The sequence below is a fragment of the Eschrichtius robustus genome, chromosome 1 (genome assembly GCF_028021215.1).
Source record: "Eschrichtius robustus isolate mEscRob2 chromosome 1, mEscRob2.pri, whole genome shotgun sequence".
Lineage (NCBI taxonomy): Eukaryota > Metazoa > Chordata > Mammalia > Artiodactyla > Eschrichtiidae > Eschrichtius > Eschrichtius robustus.
This window is the reverse complement of record NC_090824.1, coordinates 36,221,151-36,247,283: the sequence shown is the minus strand read 5'-3', so window position 1 is coordinate 36,247,283 and position 26,133 is coordinate 36,221,151. Positions and strand designations below refer to the sequence as shown.

The window sequence follows — 26,133 nt, the reverse complement described above, 5'->3', positions numbered from 1 at the left end:
AATTCTTAGGTTTTTTATGTATATGAAAACTTAGTTTGGATGTAGTTATTAATAGATATTATATTGAACTGCATTTTATATCTGAAGATTTGTTTTTGCCCTTTCCTTTGCTTAGTATGACTTCTAAGTTTCTTAATTAGGGGAGAGAACATATGGATTTGGGGAGTCCTGATTACATCTGGTCAATATTCTTAGGTTTTCAAAGTATAATCGTGCAGATCGTATTGTTACTTCATGACTGTTTTCTTAATTTCTTGCAATAACTTGTGTTTGTATCAGGAGAAATTAATGGACTCATGAAAAATGTTCCATTCTACACATAGATTGTTTGTAACAAGCTCATTTTATTAGAAATACTGTAGCAACTTTACTTTTTTTTAATCCTTTGGAGGATCATGTTGACTCTAGTTATTGGAGTTCCAAATGATATGTGATTGAATGTGAAAACTTGTCTCAGGGTCTGTTTATCTTTTTTAAATGATATTGTTAAATAATTGTTTAAATGATCATGTTAACCTTTAAAGGTTAACATTTGGGTTAACATTATTTAGGTATAAATGAAAGTATTATTCCTTCAAAATAAGAGTTTTTGTCAGGCCACAAAGTCCCTTGGACTGTGATGTGCTAAATTTGAAACAATTTTTTCCCCTAGATATTTAGTTATGTGCCATAATTGTATAAAATCTTCACACACTGAGCATACAAAGCAAAGACATCAAACTATAAACTTTAGAAGGTGATTTTTTAGATCGTTTCTCTCTTTCTCTCTCTTTTTTTTTTTTTTTTTTTACTTTTTATTTCTGAAAAGTAAGATGCCTATTCCAGTTTAGTGACTGTGATAATATCAAATCCAGGTAGAATGGTACATTTCATCTTGTCTTCATTTTTTAAGGTGAGCTAGTTTATAGAATGGAGAATAAATCATTTTGTTAGATGTTGACTCCCTTCTAGTATAAAAATATTAATCTTTTTAGCAGTAAGTCATTCTATTGTAAATACTTTAAAATGTTTAAAAGTAATTTATAAAAAAGGAATTATAGAAAAACTGAAACAATGCGTAAATTAATACCATATACATGAATGATAGATAGAATTTATAATTGGTATTTTGTTACAAAAGACATGTATTTGGATAAAAACATTGTGTATGTTAGTCTAAATGAAATGGATGGCTTCTCATAATACTCGTACTTTCCTTTATTGTACTCATTTATTTATTATTCAGCAATATTTATTAAGTGTCTGCTATATTATGGGCACTGTTCTAGATTCTGAGTGATACCAGTCAACAAAATAGAAATTATTGATCTCATGGAGCTTATACACTTGTGGAGAGAAAGAAACTAAACAAATATGTATGTCAGATGGTGATAAATGTTCTAGAGAAAGGTGACTACATCAAGTAAGGTAATAGGGAATGTCAGAGTGGGGAGTGTACCATTTTTATATAGAATGGTCAGGGAAGGTTTCACTGAGAGGGTGACACTGAATTTGATGAGGGAAGAACTATGGTGGATATTTGGGCAAGTGTGTTTCAGACAACAAGTTCAAAAGCCCTGTGTTGGGTACAGGCTCAGCATATTTAGAAACCTAAGAAATTAATTGTGTAATTTTTTCTTTCCCAGTAGATTCTAAGGTCCACTAAAACAGTGGGGAAAGGCCGTCTCTGTCTTGCTCATCATTGTATCCTTGGTACTCAGTATAGTGCCAAACACATGGTAGGCAGTGGGCCAGTGAATAACTATGGTTGAATTCATGAATGATGAGGGGAAATTTTGGAGGAATCCTTATTTTTTAAAAATTAAGTTCATACTGCTAAGATATTTAGAGCTTCAAAGGTCTTCTTAGGTGGAAAATGAGAGCTCTTGAGGAAGAATGATTCTTCTAAAGGTCACTGTTCATTATGGTAGCATTCTTGTGATGGCAATGATTTTTCTCTCTTATTCTAGCTATTGATAGGGGATCCTTTGTTTAGATGAATGGTCTAGACATGGGAAGATACTTGCTGTGGAAGACCTCCTTGCAGTAGAATCTGGACTCAAATAACTGGGTTGAAATTCCTGTTTGACACTTGCTCGCTGTGTGACCCTCCCCCTTTATTTCCTTTTAATTGCCCTGGTTTTCTTATCTGTAAGACAGATGCTGTTATTTCAATTGCAGTATTCTCTTAAACATTTACCCTTGCATATTGGGATTTTCTCATTAATCTTCTAATATACCACTCATGTAGACTTTTTTTTTTTTTTTAAGGAAGTTACATTTAAGAAAATAGGACTTTGGAATCAGACATACTTGGGTTCTATAAAAGCTCACTTTTTAAAGTTATTTGTTAACATGTGTCAGAGTTTTATCTAACTAATGAGGGAACAATCAGGAAGACCAAAGAACTGCTACTAAGAGTATTTGAGCATCAGGAGTTCATGTATTCATTTAGGAAACGGATGCCAAGATAAAATTGCAAAGCTACACAGAAGTCTCATTAACTTTCTGAAGGAAAAGGAAGCCATATCACCTTGGAAACTTGGAATGTAAAACAGTGAGTTCAATTTATATATCATCATGGTCTTTATCATCATCTCCAGTATCAGCAAACTGGATTGTGTCATCATCTCCAGCACCAAATATATCTTTTTCATTGATTTTAGCATGTTTTGGAAGCTTGCCATATGCCTTCAGACTTATAGCTTTATCTGCATTGTATTTTGAAATTACATCAGCTTTGTTATCCTGATAGTCAGGCAGACCAACCAATAAAATATCTGAGGTATTTATTTAAACCATTTTCCTCATTTTTCTTTTGATATGGCATAGCCTCTTTACACATCAAAGCACATTGCTTCTACTCATTCATTTCCCAACAATCTGATTACCTGAGCATACCCTTATTCATACGCTTTACACACCAACCTTTTTTGGATTCATTTTCTTTCTTACCCTTGCACCTGTTTTTACCTTCTTTACCTTTATTCTTGGGCATGGCAATGCTTCCCAGCATCCCAAATTCCTTTCCTGTGGTGGCAGTGGCAGCTGCTCCTTTGAGTGGCACACGGAACAAAGTAGCACGTGGTAATATGGAACCACGTGTGTGGGACAGTTTTGAGACTGAGCTTTTCTAAGACATACTTAGCAGCATCAAAATTCTTTTCTTGCCTCTTCCCTTTCTGTGTATGTTAATATTCTTAAGGTTTTCTGGGGCAGGTATAGAGTAATCTTCACTCTTATGCTTTCTTAGCCTTATTACTAAGGTGGACCTCTGTGCTTGTGTCTTTACTGAATGTCTCAAGTATTCAATGAGGACTTTTTATCTTGTTTGTGAGAACTTGGATGATTCCTGGCCCTGTGTAAGCTGGGAATTATTCACCTTTTATTACCTGGCAATCATTCTTTCCCAGAAGTTGTTTTTGCTCAACCTTAACTTGCATATGCAAATTGGTATTCAGGTAAAATTTAAGTGGAAATTACCCCCCGCCCCCCCTTAAAAAAATTGGTCTTTGCATTGCTCTCTGACTTCAGGATTTCCCTCCCCCCGCCCCGCCCCCCACCAAATAATTGCTACTTTGGCCTTTCTGTGCTCTGACCTCACCTGTCTTTTCTTTTTTTTCTTTTTATTTGGAATTTGGGGGTCATGGCTGAGACTGGCATCATAAATATATGATGCATCAGTATATGATGGTATTGAAAGCTGTGAGAGTGAATTCAACTTAGAGATGAGTCTACGTAGAACACACTCCAGAGTTCAGAGGTCAGGGAGTTGAGGGGAGATAAGCAAAGGTGGGGAATCAAGTGGAGGAACACTGGGAGAGAGTGGGCCATAGATGCCAATTAAAAGAAAAGAGGGGAGATATGAAGGAGGAAGATATAAATCAGTTCAAATATTTCAGGTAATTAAGATGAGGACTGCAAATTTTTTTTTTGAATTTTATTTTTTATACAGCAGGTTCTTATTAGTTATTTATTTTATACATATTAGTGTCTATATGTCAGTCCCAATCTCCCAATTCATCTCACAACCACCACCACCAACCCCTCCTGCTTTTCCCCCATTGGGGTCCATATGTTTGTTCTCTACATCTGTGTCTCTATTTCTGCCTTGCAGACCGGTTCGTCTGTACCATTTTTCTAGATTCCACATATATGCGTTAATATACGATATTTGTTTTTCTCTTTCTGACTTACCTCACTCTGTATGACAGTCTCTAGATCCGTCCACGTCTCTACAAATGACCGAAATTCGTTGCTTTTTATGGCTGAGTAATATTCCATTGTATATATGTACCACATCTTCTTCATCCATTCGTCTGTCGGTAGGCATTTAAGTTGATTCCACGACCTGGCTATTGTAAATAGTGCTGCAGTGAATATTGAGGTGTATGTGTCTTTTTGAATTACGGTTTTCTCAGGGTATATGCCCAGTAGTGGGATTGTGGGGTCATATGGTAATTCTATTTTTAGTTTTTTAAGGAACGTCTGTACTGTTCTTCATAGTGGCTGTATCAATTTACATTCCCACCAACAGTGCAAGAGGGTTCCCTTTTCTCCACACCCTTTCCAGCATTTATTGTTTGTAGATTTTCTGATGATGCCCATTCTAACTGGTGTGAGGTGATACCTCATTGTAGTTTTGGTTTGCATTTCTCTAATAATTAGAGATGTTGAGCAGTTTTTCATATGTCTCTTGGCCATCTGTATGTCTTATCTGGAGAAATGTCTATTTAGGTCTTCTGCCCATTTTTTGATTGGGTTGTTTGTCTTTTTAATATTGAGCTTTATAAGCTGTTTGTATATTTTGGAGACTAGTCCTTAGTCCGTTGATTTGTTTGCAAATATTTTCTCCCATTCTGAGAGTTGTCTTCTCATCTTGTTTATAGTTTCCTTTGCTGTGCAAAAGCTTTGAAGTTTCATTAGGTCCCATTTGTTTATTTTTGTTTTTATTTCCATTACTCTAGGAAGTGGGTCAAAAAGGATCTTGTTGTGATTTATGTCAAAGAGTGTTCTTCCTATGTTTTCCTCTAAGAGTGTCGTAGTGTCTGGCCTTACATTTAGGTGTTTAATCCATTTTGATTTACTTTTGTGTATGGTGTTAGGAAGTGTTCTAATTTCATTCCTTTACATGTAGCTGTCCAGTTTCCCCAGGACCACTTATTGAAGAGACTGTCTTTTCTCCATTGTATATCCTTGCCTCCTTTGTCATAGATTAGTTGACCATATGTGTGTGGGTTTATCGCTGGGCTTTCTATCCTGTCCATTGATCTATATTTCTGTTTTTGTGCCAGTACCATATTGTCTTGATTACTGTAGCTTTGTAAGATAGTCTGAAGTCAGGGAGTCTGATTCCTCTAGCTCTGTTTTTTTTTTTCCTCAAGATTGCTTTGGCTATTTGGGGTCATTTGTGTCTCCATACAAATTTTAAGATTTTTTTTGTTCTCATTCTGTAAAAAATGCCACTGGTAATCTGATAGGGATTGCACTGAATCTGTAGATTGCTTTGGGTAGTATAGTCATTTTCACAATATTGATTCTTCCAATCCAAGAACATGGTATATCTCTCCATCTGTTTGTGTCATCTTTGATTTCTTTCATCAGTGTCTTATAGTTTTCTGAGTACAGGTCTTTTGTCTCCCTAGGTAGATTTATTCCTAGGTATTTTATTATTTTTGTTGCAGTGGTGAATGGGATTGTTTCCTTTATTTCTCTTTCTGATCTTTTGTTCTTAGTGTATAGGAATGCAAGAGATTTCTGTGCATTAATTTTGTATCCTGTAACTTTACCAAATTCATTGATAAGCTCTAGTTGTTTTCTGGTGGCATCTTTAGGATTATCTATGTATAGTATCATGTCATCTGCAAACAGTGATAGTTTTCTCCTTCTTTTCCAATTTGTATTCCTTTTATTTCTTTTTCTTCTCTGATTGCTGTGGTTAGGACTTCCAAAACTATGTTAAATAATAGTGGTGAGAGTGGACATCCTTGTCTTGTTCCTGATCTTAGAGGAAATGCTTTCAGTGTTTCACCATTGAGAATGGTGTTTGCTGTGGGTTTGTCGTATATGGCCTTTATGATGTTGAGGTAGGTTCCCTCTATGCCCACTTTCTGGAGATTTTTATCATAAACGGGTGTTGATTTTGTGAAAAGCTTTTTCTGCATCTATTGAGATGATCATATGGTTTTTATTCTTCATTTTGTTAATATGGTGTATCACATTGATTGTTTTGTGTAGATTGGGGAATCCTTTCATCCCTGGGATAAATCCCATTTGATCATGGTGTATGATCCTTTTAAAGTGTTATTGGATTGTATTTGCTAGTATTTTGTTGAGGCTTTTTGCATCTATATTCATCAGTGATATTAGTCTATAATTTTCTTTTTTGTAGTATCTTTGTCTGGTTTTGGTATCAGGGTGATGGTGGCCTCATAGAATGAGTTTGGGAGTGTTCCTTCCCTGCAATTTTTTGGAAGAGTTTGAGAAGGATGGGTGTTAGCTCTTCTCTAAATGTTAGATAGAATTCACTTCTGAAGCCATCTGGTTCTGGACTTTTGTTTGTTGGAAGATTTTTAATCACAGTTTCAATTTCATTACTTGTGATTGATCTGTTCATGTTTTCTATTTCTTCCTTGTTCCGTCTTAGAAGGTTATACCTCTAAGAATTTGTCCATTTCTTCCAGGTTGTCCATTTTATTGGCATGGAGTTGCTTGTAGTAATCTCTTAGGATGCTTTGTATTTCTGTGGTGTCCATTGTAACTTCTCCTTTTTCATTTCTAATTTTATTGATTTGAGTCCTGTCCCTCTTTTTCCTGATGAGTCTGGCTAAAGGTTTATCAATTTTGTTTATCTTCTTAAAGAACCAGCTTTTAGTTTTATTGATATTTGCTATTGTTTTCTTTCTTTCTGTTTCATTTATTTCTGCTCTGATCTTTATGATTTCTTTGCTTCTACTAACTTTGGGTTTTCTTTGTTCTTCTTTCTGTAGTTCCTTTAGGTGTAAGGTTAGATTGTTTTTTTGAGATTTTTCTTATTTCTTGAGGTAGGCTTGTATTGCTATAAACTTCCCTCTTAGAACTGTTTTTGCTGCATTGCATAGGTTTTGGATCGTCATGTTTTCGTTGTCATTTGTCTCTACGTATTTTTTGATTTCCTCTTTGATTTCTTCAGTGATTTCTTGGTTATTTAATAGCACACTGTTTGGCCTCCATGTGTTTGTGTTTTTTACGTTTTTTTCCCTGTAATTTATTCCTGTTCTCATAGTTTTGTGGTTGGAAAAGATGCTTGATATGATTTCAATTTTCTTAAATTTACCGAGGCTTGATTTGTGACCCAAGATGTGATCTATCCTGGAGAATGTTCCATGAGCACTTGAGAAGAAAGTGCAGTCTGCTGTTTTCGGATGGAATGTCCTGTAAATATCAATGAAATATATCTGGTCTATTGTGTCATTTAAAGCTTGTGTTTCCTTATTAATTTTCTGTCTGGATGATCTGTTCTTTGGTGTAAGTGAGGTGTTAAAGTCCCTCACTATTATGTGTTACTGTCGATTTCCTTTTTTACGGCTGTTACCATTTGCCTTATGTGTTGAGGTGCTCCTATTTTGGGTGCATATATATTTATAATTGTTATATATTCCTCTTGGATTGATCCCTTGATCATTAGGTAGTGTGCTTCCTTGTCTCTTGTAACATTCTTTATTTTAAAGTCTATTTTATCTGATACGAGTTTTGCTACTCCAGCTTTGTTTTGATTTCCATTTGCATGGAATATCTTTTTCCATCCCCTCACTTTCAGTCTGTACGTGTCCCTACGTCTGAAGTGGGTCTCTTGTAGCCAGCATATATATGAGTCTTGTTTTTGTATCCATTCAGCAAGCCTGTGTCTTTTGGTTGGAGCGTTTAATCCATTCACGTTTAAGGTAATTATCGATATGTATGTTCCTATGACCATTTTCTTAATTGTTTTGGGTTTGTTTTTGTAGGTCCTTTCCTTCTCTTGTGTTTCCCGTTTAGAGAATTTCCTTTAGCATTTGTTGTAGAGCTGGTTTGGTGGTGCTGAATTCTCTTAGCTTTTTCTTGTCTGTAAAGCTTTTGATTTCTCCATTGAATCTGAATGAGATCCTTGCCGGGTAGAGTAATCTTGGTTGTAGGTTCTTCCCTTTCATCAATTTAAATATATTGAGCTACTCCCTTCTGACTTGTAGCGTTTCTGCTGAGAAATCAGCTGTTAACCTTATGGGAGTTCCCTTATATGTTATTTGTCATGTTTCCCTTGTTGCGTTTTTTTTTTTTTTAAAGATCATTTTTTTAAAAAAATATTTATTTATTTATTTATGGCTGTGTTGGGTCTTCGTTTCTGTGCGAGGGCTTTCTCTAGTTGTGGCAAGTGGGGACCACTCTTCATCGCAGTGCGCGGGCCTCTCACTATCCCGGCCTCTCTTGTTGCGGAGCACAGGCTCCAGATGCGCAGGCTCAGTAATTGTGGCTCACGGGCCCAGCTGCTCTGCAGCATGTGGGATCTTCCCAGACCAGGGCTCGAACCCGTGTCCCCTGCATTGGCAGGCAGATTCTCAACCACTGCGCCACCAGGGAAGCCCCTCCCTTGTTGCTTTTAATAATTTTTCTTTATCTTTAATTTTTGTCCGTTTGATTACTATGTGTCTCGGCATGTTTCTCCTTGGGGTTATCCTGCCTGGGACTCTCTGCGCTTCCTGGACTTGGGTGGCTATTTCCTTTCCCATGTTAGGGAAGTTTTCAACCATAATCTCTTCAAATATTTTCTTGGGTCCTTACCCTCTCTTTTTTCCTTTTGGGACCCCTATAATGCGAATGTTGGTGTATTTAACGTTGTCCCAGAGGTCTCTCAGGCTGTCTTCATTTCATTCTTTTTTCTTTATTCTGTTCTGCAACAGTGAATTCCACCATTCTGTCTTCCAGGTCACTCATCTGTTCTTCTGCCTCAGTTATTCTGCTATTGATTCATTCTAGTGTAGTTTTCATTTCAGTTGTTGTATTGTTCATCTCTGTTTGTTTGTTCTTTAATTCTTCTAGGTCTTTGTTAAACATTTCTTGCATCCTCTCGATCTTTGCCTCCATTCTTTTTCTGAGGTCCTGGATCATCTTCACTATCATTATTCTGAATTCTTTTTCTGGAAGTTGCCTATCTCCACTTCATTTAGTTGTTTTTCTGGGGTCTTATCTCGTTCGTTCATAGTCCTCTGCCTTTTCATTTTGTCTGTCTTCCTGTGAATGTGGTTTAGGTTCCGCAGGCTGCAGGATTGTAGTTCTTGCTTCTGCTGTCTGTCTTCTGGTGGCTGAGTCTATCTAAGAGGCTTATCCTCAGCTGTCTTTTCAACTCAGCAATGTACTGACTTCTATTTGGGTTTCTGCTCCAGCATCCTGCAGTCCCAAAAGTGCTTTCAGAAAGACATGCTAGGTAATTATAGGGCTCACCTTTTTTGTTTCCCTTTTTTTTGGAATCACTTTTGAGCTACCTGTTGTCCAATGTTATATATGTAGTCTGTCCAGTTTTCTAGTTGCTTGCATATTGAAATTAATTCTGGATTATACTACTCCCTGATGGGTGAAAGTAGAGATCTCTTAACACTTAAATTGAAGAATGATATTCTTAGCAAGTGATACATCCTGCCCATCCTGTAAATAAAACCTGCTTTGGCTGCTTTTCATCTAATACTAGTTACTAGTTAACTGATGCATTAAATTAAAGTTGGTGTAACCTTAATGATTTATAATAAGCTGATTCTCTTGGGTACTTTTATGCCTCACTGAAGAGCACTGGTTGTTTTATGGTACTTTTTTTCTATTAAACATGATTCAATATAGCTAAAAAAACAAAAACAGAAACGTTAACATAACTCTTACTTAGTATAGAAACTTTTTACTAATAAAAAATATCTGTTTTATATTCCCTCTATTGAGATACAGTGAAATAGTATAAATTTAGTACTGCTCATTATTTCGTTAAAATTCTTCCAATTAGTTTAAAAGCATTGGTAATTGGAAGTAGAATGTAGACATAAACTGGTGTGAAGTTGAGAATGTCTCATTAAGTTTGGAATTAAAAAAAAGGATTTATTTGGTGAAGAACAATACAGTGAGCCTAAAGTGTTTTTGTTTTTGTTTTTTTTGAAGGATCTGAGGTGCTCATGAAAGAGTTAAAGACTCTCATGCTTATGGTTGATTCGGTTTACAACATGAGGTTCATTCTTCATCATTAGTATTTACAGTGTTTCAGTTACTATACTAGGTACAAGGTGCCCTATCTGGTAGTCATTTTTTTCCTATGGTGTTCTTAGTCGAGAGACTTGAAATTCTTAGGGGAATGTTTGAAAATGAGTCAGTAGTAGCACTGTGATTTGAATGTTGTGTGCTCAGGCTTAAAGAAGGCATTTTTGTCTCTAGCATCAGAATTGCATATAAGTAAATCTTAAGAAAAAATTCTGAAGGAATTTATAGCCATGATTTACATATCTCTCAAGGGATAAGGGTCAGGGTTATAATTATAGATGAGAGAACTATAAATGCACTAACTCTAACAGATGGTACCAAAATGTCTGAATTTTTGTTACTTTTATTATTTCTTAAAAACTGTTTAATGATACCTGTAAAAATTACTGCTTCTAGATACAGCTATTAGGTTTGGTATAGCAAAAGATTGTTTACTCTTTAATTTTTTTGATAGCAGATATAAAATGCAGATACCTAATTTTTCAAAATCTTTTAGATACTAATGACTATTCACTTGTGAGAAAATTTAAACTGATATATGACAGTCACTAGATCCATTTGCCAAACCTGCTTTTTGTTTTGGTCTGTTATTGCTGAAAGAGATGGATCTACCCATAGTGTTACCTAGGTGACATGGATGCACTGCATTTCATCCTTCTAAATTGTTTACCATTGAAATTCATGGATTAGGTTTGTTATTTTGGTTGCGTGTTCCCTTCTTACTTTGCTACTAAAGAGTAATAATCCCTCAATAATAATGGTTTTGGTCAGCCAAGCCATATCGCTTTGATTCATTTGAAGTTGAGAACAGGACTCCATAATGAAATAGATCTGGCTATGAATCTTGGCTCCTTCTGGCTTTGTGACCTTAGGTGAATTACTTAAGCTCTGCTGGTATATTTGATATTAGTATAGTTTACTAATTAAATGAGTGAACACTGGAGCCAGTTTGTGAGGATTTGAATCCTGGTTGTGCTAGTTATAAGCTGTGTGACTTTGGGCAGGTTACTAACTTGTCTGCTTCCTCTTTCTCATCTGCAAATTAGAGATAATTATAGTACCTATCTATAAAACACTTGGGAGTGTTTTATACCTACCTGGCATGTAGTGAGCACTCATATATGTTTGCTAGTACCATCTTCTATAAAACGAGGACAGAAATAACATAAGAAAGATGTTATGAGGCCTGAATGAATAAATAAATAAAACACTTTGCACAGAGACTTAATAAATGTTCAGTAAATGATGGTCCTATAAGGGGATTAATATTATGATGATGTAGCAGATGTGCCTGTGAAGTAAGCGTAGATCCAGGATTTGTAACTGAAGAGACCATACTGGAGCTCCGTTGCTAATTGGTCAGGGCAACACAGTGTGTTCCAAGATTCTGTTAGGTCACTTATACAGAACAAATCAACTTTTCTATCCTAGCTGGTGCACAAGATGTGGTAGATGAAAAATTCTATCCAATAAGATTTCAGAATTGCAATCTTGGTTTACCTATTGTAATACACTTTGGGATTGGCCACACTCCACAGCTGGCCAAGGAAGTAAAAGCATTTATTGGGAAAATCTTTTACATCAGCCATATTAAAGATACGATATAAAACTTTTCTTACTATGAAGGGTTATTTAGAAGTTTTGAAAAATGGATAGCGAGTCATGATGCAGGCTCCTACGATTCTACCCAACTCTAAAATCTGTTTTCCCCTTCTGTAGTAATAGAATCCTGATATTTTTTTAGCTTAGGCACATTGATGCCTGGAAGAAAAGACTATATTTCCCAGCTATGTGACTAAGTTCTGGCAAAAGAAATAAAAGTAGAAGCATTACGTGTGTGCTTGCACTGATTCAGCTGTAAGAGACCCCATTTTGCTGTTCAGTTTCTCTTCTTCTTTTTGACCTGTATTGAAGACATGGTAACTGGAACTTCGGCGAACATTTTGGGCCATGAGGTGATCTTGATGATGGAAGCCAGGTACCTAGAATGGTGGAAAAGTTAGCAGCTTTGGTCCCTGAGGATACTTGCAACCACCGTCTCCTACATCACCTATCTCTAGACAACTTTTACAAGAGGAAAAAATAAACCTCAGTCTTGTTTAAGCCAAGTTACTGCTGTGTTTGGGTATTCTGTAATGTGTAGAATATATTCCTGAGGGGAAGGAGTATAAATAATAAAGCACCACTGAGATTTAATGGCTGGTGTACAGAGTGGGGTGTAGGGGGGAACTTAAGATAAACAAGAATTGAAGGGGAGTAGCATAAATGACTCAGGGATTGAGAAGATTGTGGATCTACTTTGATTATACTGGTGAAATTTTATTAGATTAATGGGAAATATGAAACTATTTTATGGGAAAAATATTTAATACAGTAACGTTTGTATAATTAGTTATTAAATTACATTTTGTTGGATATTGGGGGTGGTTAGAGGAGCTGGCAAAATTGATGGTGGAGCATAAATCATTTTTGTCATTAGAATATTAACAATTTTTCATAGATTGCTATTGTTAGGTTGTTATGCCATTGTTAAATGAAGTACTCATAACTTTGTAGTTTTTTTTCTGGTAAATATATTCTTATTAATGATACTTCAGGTGTCTCCTCTAAAAATTTTGGATTGGCAAATATGGAAAAAAATTTAGAAAACATTGGATTAGCTATTTTCTGTAGAAGAGGTTGAGAAAAGATTATTTTGAAGACTATACAGCAAATGGTTGAGATTATTTCACTCTTTTACATAAAGCTTATTCTAAAAAATTGATTATGTATTGATACCTGGGCCCTCACTTTTAAATGGTTTGTGTGACACCAGAATAATTGACTTGACATATTTAATTCAGTAGCTTTGGATAGACCAAAGGTTTAGATGCCTGAGCTGAGAATGTTACAGTCTCTTTAATCATGTTGCCTAATTTATGATTTGGTTTTATTTGGGTAGTGTGGAATTATAGGCCTAGAAAGACTTCAGGAGGTCATATATTTCATTGTAGTTTATCAAATGTGGTTCCTATATAGTTTTTATCTTTGTTTTTCCTTGTGGATCTATTCATTCCTTTCCATATATCTCTTATCATTTAAATTTTGTTTATTTAAAGGCTAGTAACAATTAAGTACTGTACATACTTTACTCATCATTTTTTATCACCTTATTTCCTTTTCTTCTTTATTTTATAGATTTTCCTGGACAGTACATATAACTTCAGTGGTGTGGAAATACCACATACTCTTAAATCTCTAGCTATCCATTCTATGTGATAGAATATCTTCTTCAAGAATAAATTCCTTTTGGTGATGGCAGTATAATATTCCATTATAATATTATTCATTTTTCAGTCTTTAATATAAATCTTTGCTGATTTGGTGTATCTAATGTGTCTAATTTGATGTGTTTTAATGTATCTTTACTTAGTAATGAACTTGAACATCCATCTGTTTATCTATATTTTAATCATTTGTATCAACCGCATAATAAAGTCTTAGGCACGAGGGCTTAACTTACTTGGTTTTGAATCCTGTGTCTTCTAGTTACTAATTATGTGACCTTGAATATGTTTTTGTAATTGATTGGCAGCATAGTGTCATGAAAGGGCATTTCATTTATAGACAAAAGACCTCTACTCTGACCTTAGCTTATACTAGCTTTGTAAATGCTTTGAGCAAATTACTTAATTAGTGTGAGCTACAGTTCCTCATCTGTAAAGGGGTGGCAAATCATAATTATAGTTTTTTTGAGGAATAAATTGAAATCATAAATTATATAGCACTACCCAGATATAAAACAATAGAATACTTTGTCTTCACTTTTTAAAAAATACAGGAATATTTTATTGTTATGAGTTTTTCTTTTTTCCCTTGGACTTTTTATCTCATAACTGGAAGTTTGTATTTTTAACCACTTTCACTCAGTTTACTTACTTCCCACACTCCCAGCCTCTAGCAACCACTAATCTGTTCTCTGTATCTATGAGTTTGGGGTTTTTTTAGATTCCACGTATAAGTGAGATAATACAGTATTTGTCTTTTTCTTTCTGTTTTGTTTTACTCACCATAATGCTGTCAACGTTCATCCATATTGTTGCAAGTGGAAGGATTCTCTTCTTTTTTTATGTTGCATACTATTCCATTATATATATTATATCCCATTTTCTTTATCCATTCTCCCTTGATAGACACTTAAATTGTTTCCATATCTTGGCTGTTGTTCTAGTGAACAATATAATGTTCTAGTGAACATGGAGCTGCAGATATCTTTTTGAAATACTGATTTTGTTCCTTTGGATAAATACCCAGAAGTGGCATTGCTGATCATATGGTAGTTCTGTTTTTAATTTTTTGAGGAACTGCCATACTATTTTCCATAGTGGCTGCACTCCCGCTAACAATACACAAGGGTTACCTTTTCTCCACATCCTCACGAGCACTTGTTATTTCTTGTCTTTTTGATAAAAATATGTGTGAGGTGATATCTCATTGTGGTTTTGATTTGCATTTTGCTGATGATTTGTGGTGTTGAGCACCTCTTCATGTACCTGTTGGCCCTTTGTATGTTGTCTTTGGACAGATGTCTATTTAGATCCTCTGTCCATTTTTAAAATGGATTGTTTATTTTTTCTGTTGAGTTGTATGAGTTCTCAATATATTTTGGATACTAATCCCTTATCAGATATATGCCTTCCAAATATTTTATAGGTTGCCCTTTCATTGTGTTAATGGTTTCCTTTTCTATGCAGAAGCTTTTTAGTTTGATGTAGTCCCACTTGTTTATTTTTGCTTCTGTTGCCTTTTTTGCTTTTGATGTCAAATTAAAAAAATCACTGCCAAGACTGATGTCAAGGAGGCGTTATAATTTTATGGTGCAAAGTCAATGGAATTAAGGAAAGGCTAACCATAACTCCTTTATTTACTGATAATTAATCATAGCTTTTATTTATCAAGCCCATACTACATGCTAGTCACCATGACTTGCACTTTCCATATATATCTCGGTTCAAGACTACTTTAAATATTCATTTAAACTAGCAGAAGTAAATAAAGAGACAGAGTTAATAGCCTAACTCAACCAAAATATAATAATAATAGCTATAATAATTGTAGTTATTGTGTTTTAACTCTAATTGGTCCATAATGAATGTTATTACCTAATTTACAGAGAGGTTAAATAATTTGGCCACAGTCACACAGCTAGAAAGTGGAGGAAATGGGCAAACACTGTTCTAGTTGACTCTAAAACTCACTCTCTATTAAGCCTCCAATGATTACATTGCTAAATGTTATTGAGTGTATCTCTGTGTAGATGTTTTACTAGTTTCTTTAAGTATTGCATTAAAAATACATAACTTGTTACAATCTACTGGTGTATTGATGTTTTACCAATTTGAGTGAAGTGTAGAAAGTTTACCTCTAAAGTTCCATTACCCTCTGTCACTTATATAATGGTCTTAAATATTTCCTCCACATATATTTAGAACTACAACAGTGGTATACTTTTTGCTTCACCTGTCAAACATAATGTAGAAAACTCAAGAACAGAAGGTTAACTATATTATATTTACCCATGTTTTTGCTATTTCTTATTCTCTTTCTTCCTTCTTGGATTTATGAAGCAAAAACTCAGAGAACTTACTGCCGTGTTGTTGTTCCATTAGTCCCTAGATCCCTAGCAGGTCTGCCTTTGCTTTCCACCTTACACAGTCATCTTGTTTCACCTCTCTGATTACTTCATTGTTCAGTGGCCGACTCTTAAGGAGAAATATCCCAAATCTGTCTACCTCAGGCGAATTGTTTGACGAATGACAACTTACTTCTTTAGAATTTTGCAGTCAACAATATTTACTATAAATGGGGAACAAAAAACTACATGTTTATTGTAAAAGCTTTTGAGAATCCTGAGAATTATTGGTGGTCAAGAGTAAAGAAATGTGTAAGTAACCCAGTGAGGAAACTGAGGTTGCTTTTATAAAACAAACATTAATAAACCATTAAGTGTTAAAAAAAAAAAAGTGGCCAGGGTTTTTTAGCTGTTCATAGTGGGAGGGATGGGGAGAAGTACATCTTTTCCATCTTGGTCTGGAACTGAAAGTTGCTTCACTATACTTTAAATGTAAAAAAAATTAGGTCAGCTGGAGTTGTTTTATCTAGTTTTCCTAATAGTGTGCTATTTGGGAGGAAAAGCTTGAGGCCCTTAAATCTCTGGATTGAGTTAGACTCGACATATCCTAGTGATATAGTTGCTTATCCTTGGGTTAAAAAGTACGTGTGAAGGAGATTTTCTAGCTTCCCTTGCAATTCTTGAAGTGAGCAGGTTCTTAATAATAAAAAAAATAGGTATCATTGATTTTGGTTCTGCCACTTACTGACTTTATGACTTTATTTAATCTCAGTGTGCCTTAATTTCCTCCACTGTAAAATGGGGATAATAGTACTGATAAGATTGTTGAGAAGATTAAATAGTATTATAATTGTGAAGTAAAGAGAAAAGTACCTTGCATTCAGGAAGCACTATATAAATGTAGCTGTTATCATCATTATACTTAGAATGATAGGCCCATATGATAGGAATTATTACAGTCATTTCAAGGATAGAAAATTCAGGCTCAGAGAAAGTAAGATGCCTGCTGATTCTTTTCTGGCCCAATTCTATTTAGGTATTATTAGGATATACACCCAGAGCTGTCTGACCTTACAGCATATACTTTTCCAAGGTATGATGCTATGCATCAACATCATCAAATCCCTCTGCATCCTGCATTTTCACCTAACATTATATTGTGTGTATTTGTCTTCATACTTTACATTTTAAACCGAGCTATGACATCTCACCAATGATTGCACTATAATTTATCTAAACTTCTCTTATTTTAGGATATATAAATTGTCTCTATGCCGCCCATCTGGTTCATGTATTAATGAATCGAATGCTAGCCAATAATATCAGTATATTATTCTTTATACAAGCAGTAGTAAAGATTAGCCTTTAAAGGGCATCATGCCTCTTATATGAGGATTGAAATGTGTTTTTAAAAAATGTATATCCCACTAAAATTTTCAGTAGCATAATATGTTTATTACACTTTTGAATCTCTGTTGTTCTGTAGAAACTCTTTTAAATCTCTTTGAATCTGAATTTTTAAATCTCTATTGTTATTTAGAAAGAGTTCTCTAGAAAGATTGTGCCTCTTTATTCATTATTTGTTGTATGAGACTTGGAATTTTTGCTATACATCTGTCAGCCCTTATTAACTGTTAAATGTAGTATTGGAGGACTCTGCAGGTTATCAAGAGTTGGCTTGAATGTCTTTGATTTGAAATTATATTTGGATATATTTCTTTCTGAGCATCTACTTTTGACATTTTCTGCATGTAAATATAAATGAATAAACATGAAAATGACTTTGAATCTTAGTTCTAATTCTTCAAAAACTTCATTTTTATTTTGCCTAGGATTTTGACTATAGATATTAAATAAATATATGCACATTGTGTAATATTCATGCATTCACTTTTTTGTTCTACAAATATTAATACAAGGCTTGTTCTGTTTTAGGCACTGTGCTCTAAATCCCTGCTCTGTTGGTACATATCTTTTATTATAGGAAATAAATAAGCCAATTAAGTATTGTGATAGAGAATAATGGGGGGTGGTGAGTGCTTTTTTTTTTTTTTTTTTTTTAAAGACAAGATATTGTAGCATTCTTGTAGGGTTTTATAGTCATTCATTCTTGCTTTCAGGGTACCGATTTTGTTTTGGCGCCTACCCTTAGGGATAAATCCTGATTAGTCTAAGCCATAATGCTAATCCCATTTCACTTACCAGTGATTGATTTTGCAAAGGATGAGGTGACTCACTCTTGTTAATAGGATATGCAAATTTGAGGGAAACTTCTTTCAGTAGTTTCCTTTAAAATGAGACTGACTAGAAGAGATTACCAATTGTTCTTTTACACATAATTACTTGTGGCTGGAATTGAGGCAGCTAACTTGTTACCATGAAGAGAGCTAGGACGAGGACAGAGGCTGTCATGCCAAGCAGGTAGAATAGAAAGATGAAAAGAGTTTTTTGACTATTTCATGGAGCAATTGAATTAACTAACTTTTTGTCAATTGAGAAATTGATTTCCTTACTTTTAAAGCCATGTTGAGCTGGATTTTCTCTTATGTGTGTCCTAGCGTGTCATAATTGATACATGTTGTCATGGACTGTCCCTGAAAAGAGGTGACATTTAAGTAGAGGTTTGAATTATAAGAATAAGCCAAAGGGATTTCAGCTCAGGTAGAAGGAACAGCAAGAATGAAGGCCCCATGATAGGTTAAGAACTTGACGTATTCTAAAAACTGGCAGAAGGCTGGTATACCTAGTTTCTGATGGCAAGGGAAAGATAACAGTAACAATGTTTATAAATTGTGTTACAGTTTCTAAACCACTTTTACTTATATTATTTAATGTGATCTTCACAATTAAGTGAAGTGACCATTTTGTAGTTTGGTAAACTGCCCATATATTTATAGCCAGTGATTGATTTGGTTGCTCTTTCTACTATATCATGTTGCCAATCGAGTGTATATTATGTATATACTTGATAACCAGATGAAATGGTAAGATATACATTTTATTTGAATTTGTTAGTGTTCCCACTTTTCAGCGGTATTGATTTATTTAAGGTGGAAGGTACAGATGCAAAGGCCAGATTTCTGGATCCATTTGAATAGTATAAATTAATTGCATCAGTAAACACAACCTGGTGTGTTATCTTGAGTTAAGGTGAGTGAGATGCTCCTGATAGAAACCTCATAAATGTGGTTATGTGTTTGTACTTCATAACTAGGAAGATTAATTTCTAAGATATTGGCTGGTTTCAGTGAATTAATATTTTGTGTTCATGTAGTCAGGATACCTGGCATTTTAAATTCATATGTGTATATACTGTGACCTTACTGATAAGCATACTATGAGAGTATGATAGATGACTCTGTAAGTCATGAATGAAAATTGAATTTTATAATCTTGGTAGGGGCTATATGAAAATTTCCTTTTCTTTCCTCTCCTGCCCTTCCCTCTTTTTCCCTTCCATGCTTTTCCCTTCCCTCGCTTTCTCTCTTTCCTTCCTCCCCTGCCTTACTCCCTTCATTCCACATATCAGTTTAGTTATTTCGCCAGTTGCTTTTATATAAATAAGTTGATTTCAACTAGCATGAAAGGACCATCTTAATTTATGATACTATTTTACTTGCTTTTTCCTACTTCTTTCTTAAATTAATAAACACAATTTTATTACTGCCCTTTTCCTGTATATGGAGGCTGGACAGTAAGAAAGATTTTAAATAAGTTCTTTAACAGTACTTAATTTGAAAATAAACTGAGATCAGTTGAGAAGATATTTAAATATATAGTCTTGGACCTATATTAATTTATAATTGACTTGAATTATATATGCATAGGGCTCTTTAAATATTTGTACTTTGTAATTGATAAATAGCTTTTCTCTAAAAGTTTCATTTATATTTCTCTTTATCAACCTGATGCCTTTAAAATATAACAGTCATGCTTAACCTTTGCTACATTATAGTAGTCATTCATTAAATTTGCTGAATAAATGATTTTATTTTTCTGTTGAAATTTTCAGTTTATTCTGTTACATTGAATTACTTTAAGAAGCACTCTAACAATGATTTGCTTTTTATTCTTTCCAGTTGTTAAAAAATTCTTCTAAAGATGATAACTCTCTAAACTATAGTAGATATTTATTATAATCTAAGGAATCATTATTTGAATATTTATGATGCTTTCTTTCGCTTTGAGAAAAAGTTAGGCTACGAAGAAGATTCAGAACAGTCTCAGTGTAGTTTGTTAATTATATTACTAGTTATTTTAGTTGATTCTCACTGCCTTTGAAATGTGTAAAAAATAAAATTTTCACATTAACATTTGGATTGAAGTTGATCATATGTGTAGAATAATTACTTCTGATTTTTTCTTTAAAAGTAGGAATGTACAATGATGATTTTGCTGAAGAAAATCTGTCTCATTGAAACTCAAAATGCAAGCACATAATTTAGCCATTTAACGAATTAGCATCCTTCAGTTATTGACATTTTCAATTATATTCACAAAATGGAGATAGTTTAAATTTTCTGTTATGATTTTTCAACTTTATTGAAGCATAACTTACATCAATAAAATGTACATATATAAAGTGTACACTTAGATGATTTTTCTTAAATCTATACCTTCTTGTAACTGTCATTCCCCTTTTTAATCAGTTGTCTGCTTGTTCCCTGGCAATCAGTGGTCTGATTTTAGTCACTATATGTTAGTTTCTCTGTTCTAGAGCTTCATAGAAATGTGTATTCCTTTTTTGTCCCTGACGTCTTTTGCCAGGCATGTTTTAGAGATTCATCCATGTTGTGTAAATCAGTAGTTTGTTCCTGTTTCCTACTGAATAATATTCCATTTATATGAATGTGTTATGTTTATTTATCCATTTAGCTGTTGGTTAGACACTTGGATTTTTTCAAATTTTTGATTCATTAATAAAGTGGCTGTTGTGTCTTCTATAAATATTTGGTGGAATTCACACATAAAGCCAGGTGGGCCTAGAGTTTTCTTTGTGGGAAGGTTTATTAATACACATTCATCATCTTTAATAGATATAAGGCTTTATGGCTATTCAGGTTATTGATTCCTTCTTGATTGAGCATTGGCAGTTTATTTTAAGAAATTTATCCATTTCAGGTCTGGTTTCATATTTATTGACCCAAAGTTGTTCATAATATTTCCTTATTATACTTTTGTAGCATCTATAGTGATGCTTCCCCTTTCATTCCTTATATTGGCAGCTTATGTCTTCTTTTTTTCCCGTTGATTAGTTCATCTAGAATATTATCAATTTTATTGATCTTTTCAAGGAATTTGTTTTTGGTTTCATTGATTTTTTTCCCTCTATTGTTTATCTGTTTTATATTTCATTGATAGCATTTACGATGTGAAGCTTTTACCTATTTCGCCAAACTTTCAAATACTTTCACACTTCTTGAGGTATAACGTAGGGACTTTAAAACCATATTCTTGGGACTTCCCTGGTGGTGCAGTGGTTAAGAATCTGCCTGCCAATGCAGGGGACATGGGTTCGATCCCTGGTCTGGGGAGATCCCACATGCCACAGAGTAACTAGGCCTGTGTGCCACAACTACTGAGCCTGTGCTCTAGAGCCCGCGAGCCACTACTACTGAGCCCGTGTGCCACAACTACTGAAGCCCACGCACCTAGAGCCCGTACTCCATGACAAGAGAAGCCACCGCAATGAGAAGCCCACGCGCTGCAGCTAGAGAAAGCGCACACGCAGCAATGAAGACCCAACGCAGCCAAAAATAAAGAAATCAATTTTTTTAAATTTTTTAAAAATTAAAAAATAAAAAACCATATCCTTTTTTCTGCCTGTCATACATCTTATGACGTTGTTACAAACCCTATAGTATTTGTTATTTTAGTTTTAAAGAATCAAATGTATTTTGTTTTTCGAATCAAATTTATTTTAAAAGAAATTGAAAATGAGAAAAAGTTTTACTTATACCTGCTCATACATTTGTTCATTGTTTACATTCAACTTTCTATCCACAATTATTTTCTTTTTTTTTTTTTTAATTTATTTATTTTTATTTTACTTATTTTTGGCTGCATTGGGTCTTCATTGCTGCACACGGGCTTTCTCAAGTTGCAGGGAGCGGGGGGCCCCTCTTCGTTGTGGTGTGTGGGCTTCTCATTGCGGTGGCTTCTCTTGTTGTGGAGCATGGGCTCTAGGCGTGTGGGCTTCAGTAGTTGTGGCCCGTGGGCTCAGTAGTTGTGGCCCGTAGGCTCAGTAGTTGTGGCCCGCAGGCTCTAGGGCGCAGGCTCCGTAGTTGTGGCGCACGGACTTAGTTGCTCTGTGGCATGTGGGATCTTCCCAGACCAGGGCTCGAACCCGTGTCCCCTGACTTGGCAGGTGGATTCTTAACCACTGTACCGCCAGGGAAGTCCCACACAATTATTTTCTTTAAGCCTGAAAAGCATCCCTTTAAATATATCTTGTAGTGTGTATCTGTTGGCAACAAGTTCTTTCAACATTTGTTTTCTGAAAATGTATTTATTTTGCCTTTATCTTTTAAAAGCTTTTTATTTTGGAATAATTTTAGAATTACAGAAACTTTGTAAAGCAAGTACAGAGAGTTTTCATATACTTTTTGCCCAGGTTCTCCTAATGTTAACATCTTACATAGCCTGGTACATTTGTCAAAAGTAATAAATTAACAGGGTGCAATATTATTTACTAAACTACACACTGTATTTGGATTTCACCAGTTTCTCCACAGTGTCCCTTTTCTCTTCCAAGATCTAATCCTAGATACCATGTCTCCTTAGTCTTCTCTAATCTGTGACAGTTTTTTTTGACCTTGATAGTTTTGAAGAGTATATTTGGGTCAGGTATTTTGTTGGATGACCCTCAGTTTGGGATTTTTTGGTATTTTTCTCATTTTTAGACTGGAATTACGGGTTTGTGGGTTGAATACCACAGAGTTAATGTGCCCTTCTTCAGTACCATTTAGAGTTGTTTCATCAGTGTAAAAATTTTCCCTGGAGCCCCTTGGTTAATCAGCCCTTCCTTACAGCTTCAATCCTTGGCAACTGCTGATCTATTTTTTTCACCCTGTAGTTTTCCTTTTGCCATAATGTCAGATAAATGAATTACACAATATGTATCTTTTGGTTCTAGCTTTCTTCACCTAGCAAAATGCATTTAAGATTGACCCTTTTTTTTTTTTTTAACATCTTCATTGGAGTATAATTGCTTTACAATGTTGTGTTAGTTTCTGCTGTATAACAAAGTGAATCAGCTATACGTATACATATATTCCTATATCCCCTCCCTCTTGCGTCTCCCTCCCACTCTCCCTATCCCACCCCTCTGGGTGGTCACAAAGTACCAAGCTGATCTCCCTGTGCTATGCGACTGCTTCTCACTAGCTATCTATTTTACATTTGGTAGTATATATATGTCAGTGCCACTCCCTGACTTTGTCTCAGTTTACCCTTCCGCCTCCCCGTGTCCTCATGTCCATTCTCTACGTCTGCATCTTTATTCCTGTCCTGCCCCTAGGTTCTTCAGAAAAAAATTTTTTTTTTTTTAGATTCCATATATATATGTGTTAGCATACGGTATTTGTTTTTCTCTTTCTGACTCACTTCACTCTGTGTGACAGTCTGTAGGTCCATCCACCTCACTACAAATACCTCAATTTCATTTCTTTTTATGGCTGAGTAATATTCCATTGTATATATGTGCCACATCTTCTTTATCCATTCATCTGTCGATGGACACCTAGGTCGCTTCCATGTCCTGGCTATTGTAAATAGTGCTGCAGTGAACATTGGTGCATGACTCTTTTTGAATTATGGTTTTCTCAGGGTATATGCCAAGTAGTGGGATTGCGGGGTAGTATGGTAGTTCTATTTTTACTTTTATTTTATTTATTTATTTTTTTAACATCTTTTTTGGAGTATAATTGCTTTACAGTGGTGTGTTAGCTTCTGCTTTATAGCAAAGTGAATCAGCTATACATATACATGTATCCCCATATCTCCGCCCTCTTGCGTCTCCCTCCCATCCTCCCTATCCCACCCCTCTAGGTGGACACAAAGCATCAAGCTGATCTCCCTGTGCTATGCGGCTGCTTCCCACTAGCTATCTGTTTTACATTTGGTAGCGTATGTATGTCCTTGCTACTCTCTCACTTCGTCCCAGCTTGCCCTTCCCTCTCCCCGTGTCCTCAAGTCCATTCTCTGCGTCTGCATCTTTATTCCAGTCCTGCCCCTAGGTTCCTCAGAACCATTTTTTTTTTTTTTTTTTAGATTCCATATATATATGTTAGCATACGGTATTTGTTTCTCTCTTTCTGACTCACTTCACTCTGTATGACAGTCTCTAGGTCCATCCACCTCACTACAAATAACTCAGTTTCGTTTCTTTTTATGGCTGAGTAATATTCCATTGTATATATGTGCCACATCTTCTTTATCCGTTCATCTGTTGATGGACACTTAGGTTGCTTCCATGTTCTGGCTATTGTAAATAGAGCTGCAGTGAACATTGTGGTACATGATTCTTTTTGAATTATGGTTTTCTCAGGGTATATGCCCAGTAGTGGGATTGCTGGGTCATATGGTAGTTCTATTTTTAGTTTTTAAGGAACCTCCATACTATTCTCCATAGTGGCTGTATCAATCTACATTCCCACCAACAGTGCAAGAGGGTTCCCTTTTCTCCACACCCTCTCCAGCATTTATTGTTTGTGGATTTTTTGATGATGGCCATTCTAACCGGTGTGAGGTGATACCTCATTGTAGTTTTGATTTGCATTTCTCTAGTGATTAGTGATGTTGAGGATCCTTTCATGTGTTTGTTGGCAATCTGTATATCTGCTTTGGAGAAATGTCTATTTAGGTCTTCTGCCCTTTCTTGGATTGAGTTGTTTGTTTTTTTGATATTGAGCTGCATGAGCTGCTTGTATATTTTGGAGATTAATCCTTTGTCAGTTGCTTCATTTGCAAATATTTTCTCCCATTCTGAGAGTTGTCTTTTCGTCTTGTTTATGGTTTCCTTTGCTGTGCAAAAGCTTTTAAGTTTCATTAGATCCCATTTGTTTATTTTTGTTTTTATTTCCATTACTTTAGGAGGTGGGTCAAAAAGTATCTTGCTGTGATTTGTGTCATAGAGTGTTCTGCTTATGTTTTCCTCTAAGAGTTTAATAGTGTCTGGCCTTACATTTAGGTCTTTAATTCATTTTGAGTTTATTTTTGTTTATGGTGTTAGGGAGTGTTCTAATTTCATTCTTTTACATGTAGCTGTCCTAGCAGCACTTATTGAAGAGGCTTTCTTTTCTCCATTGTATATTCTTGCCCTTTTTCTCAAAGATAAGGTGACCATATGTGTGGATTTATCTCTGGGCCCTTTATAAGATTCACCTATTTTGTTGAGTGGGCCAATAGCTTGTTCCTTTGTATTGCTGAGTAGTAGTCCTTTGTTTTTGATACATGATCATTTGTTTTGATAAATGAATGTTCTCATTCACCTGTTGAAGACCATGTTGATTTTTCCTCCAATTTTTGTCTATATATAAAGCTGCTGTAAACATTTGTGTATCAGTTTTTGTGGGAACATGAGCTTTCATTTTTCTTGAGGTGATACCTAGGTAGGAGCAGGAATCCTGGGCAAGTGTATTTTTAACTTTGAAACCTAAAACTAAAACTTCTTAAGGCAAATGTAGGAGAAAATATATGTGACCTTGGATTGACATTGAATTTTTAGATATAATACTCAAACCACAATCTATTAAAAAAACATTATAATTTTTTTATATTCTGTCAAAAAATTAATTTTTTTTGCTGCATGCAAGACACTGTTAAGAGAATGCAAAGGCAAGTCACAGAGTGGGAAAAATATTTGAAAAGTCACACATCTGATTATAGACATGTATCAAGAATATATAAAGAACTCTTAAATCTCAAAAGTAAACAATGTAATATAGAAATGGACAAAACATCTCAATAGACATTTCACCAAAGAAGCTATATGGTTGGCAGATAAGCACATGAATAGATGATCACATGCTTAATGTCATTTGTTATTAGAGAAATTGAATGCAAATGGAAACCACATTGAGATACCACTACACAACTATCAGAATTGCTTTTAAAAAAATTGAAAATACCAAATGCTGGAGAAATTGTAGAGCGACAGGAACACTCATTTGTTCCTGGTAACAATTCAGGATGATGCAGCTGCTTTGGAATACTGTTTGGCCTTTTCTTATTATAAGTGCATGTTTTCCATATGACCCAGCAATCCCAATCCTAGGTATTTACCCAAGTTA

At 35.0% G+C, this 26,133-nt stretch overlaps 1 protein-coding gene and 1 pseudogene across 9 annotated transcripts in view; one reads left to right on the top strand and one right to left on the bottom strand.

Moving 5' to 3' along the window:
- FUT8 (fucosyltransferase 8) overlaps window positions 1-26,133 on the top strand; it is a 318,121-nt gene that overhangs the window by 122,420 nt on the left and 169,568 nt on the right. The gene's annotated exons all lie outside the window — the stretch shown is intronic.
- On the bottom strand, window positions 2,548-2,977 carry LOC137778135 (eukaryotic translation initiation factor 1A, X-chromosomal-like; annotated as a pseudogene).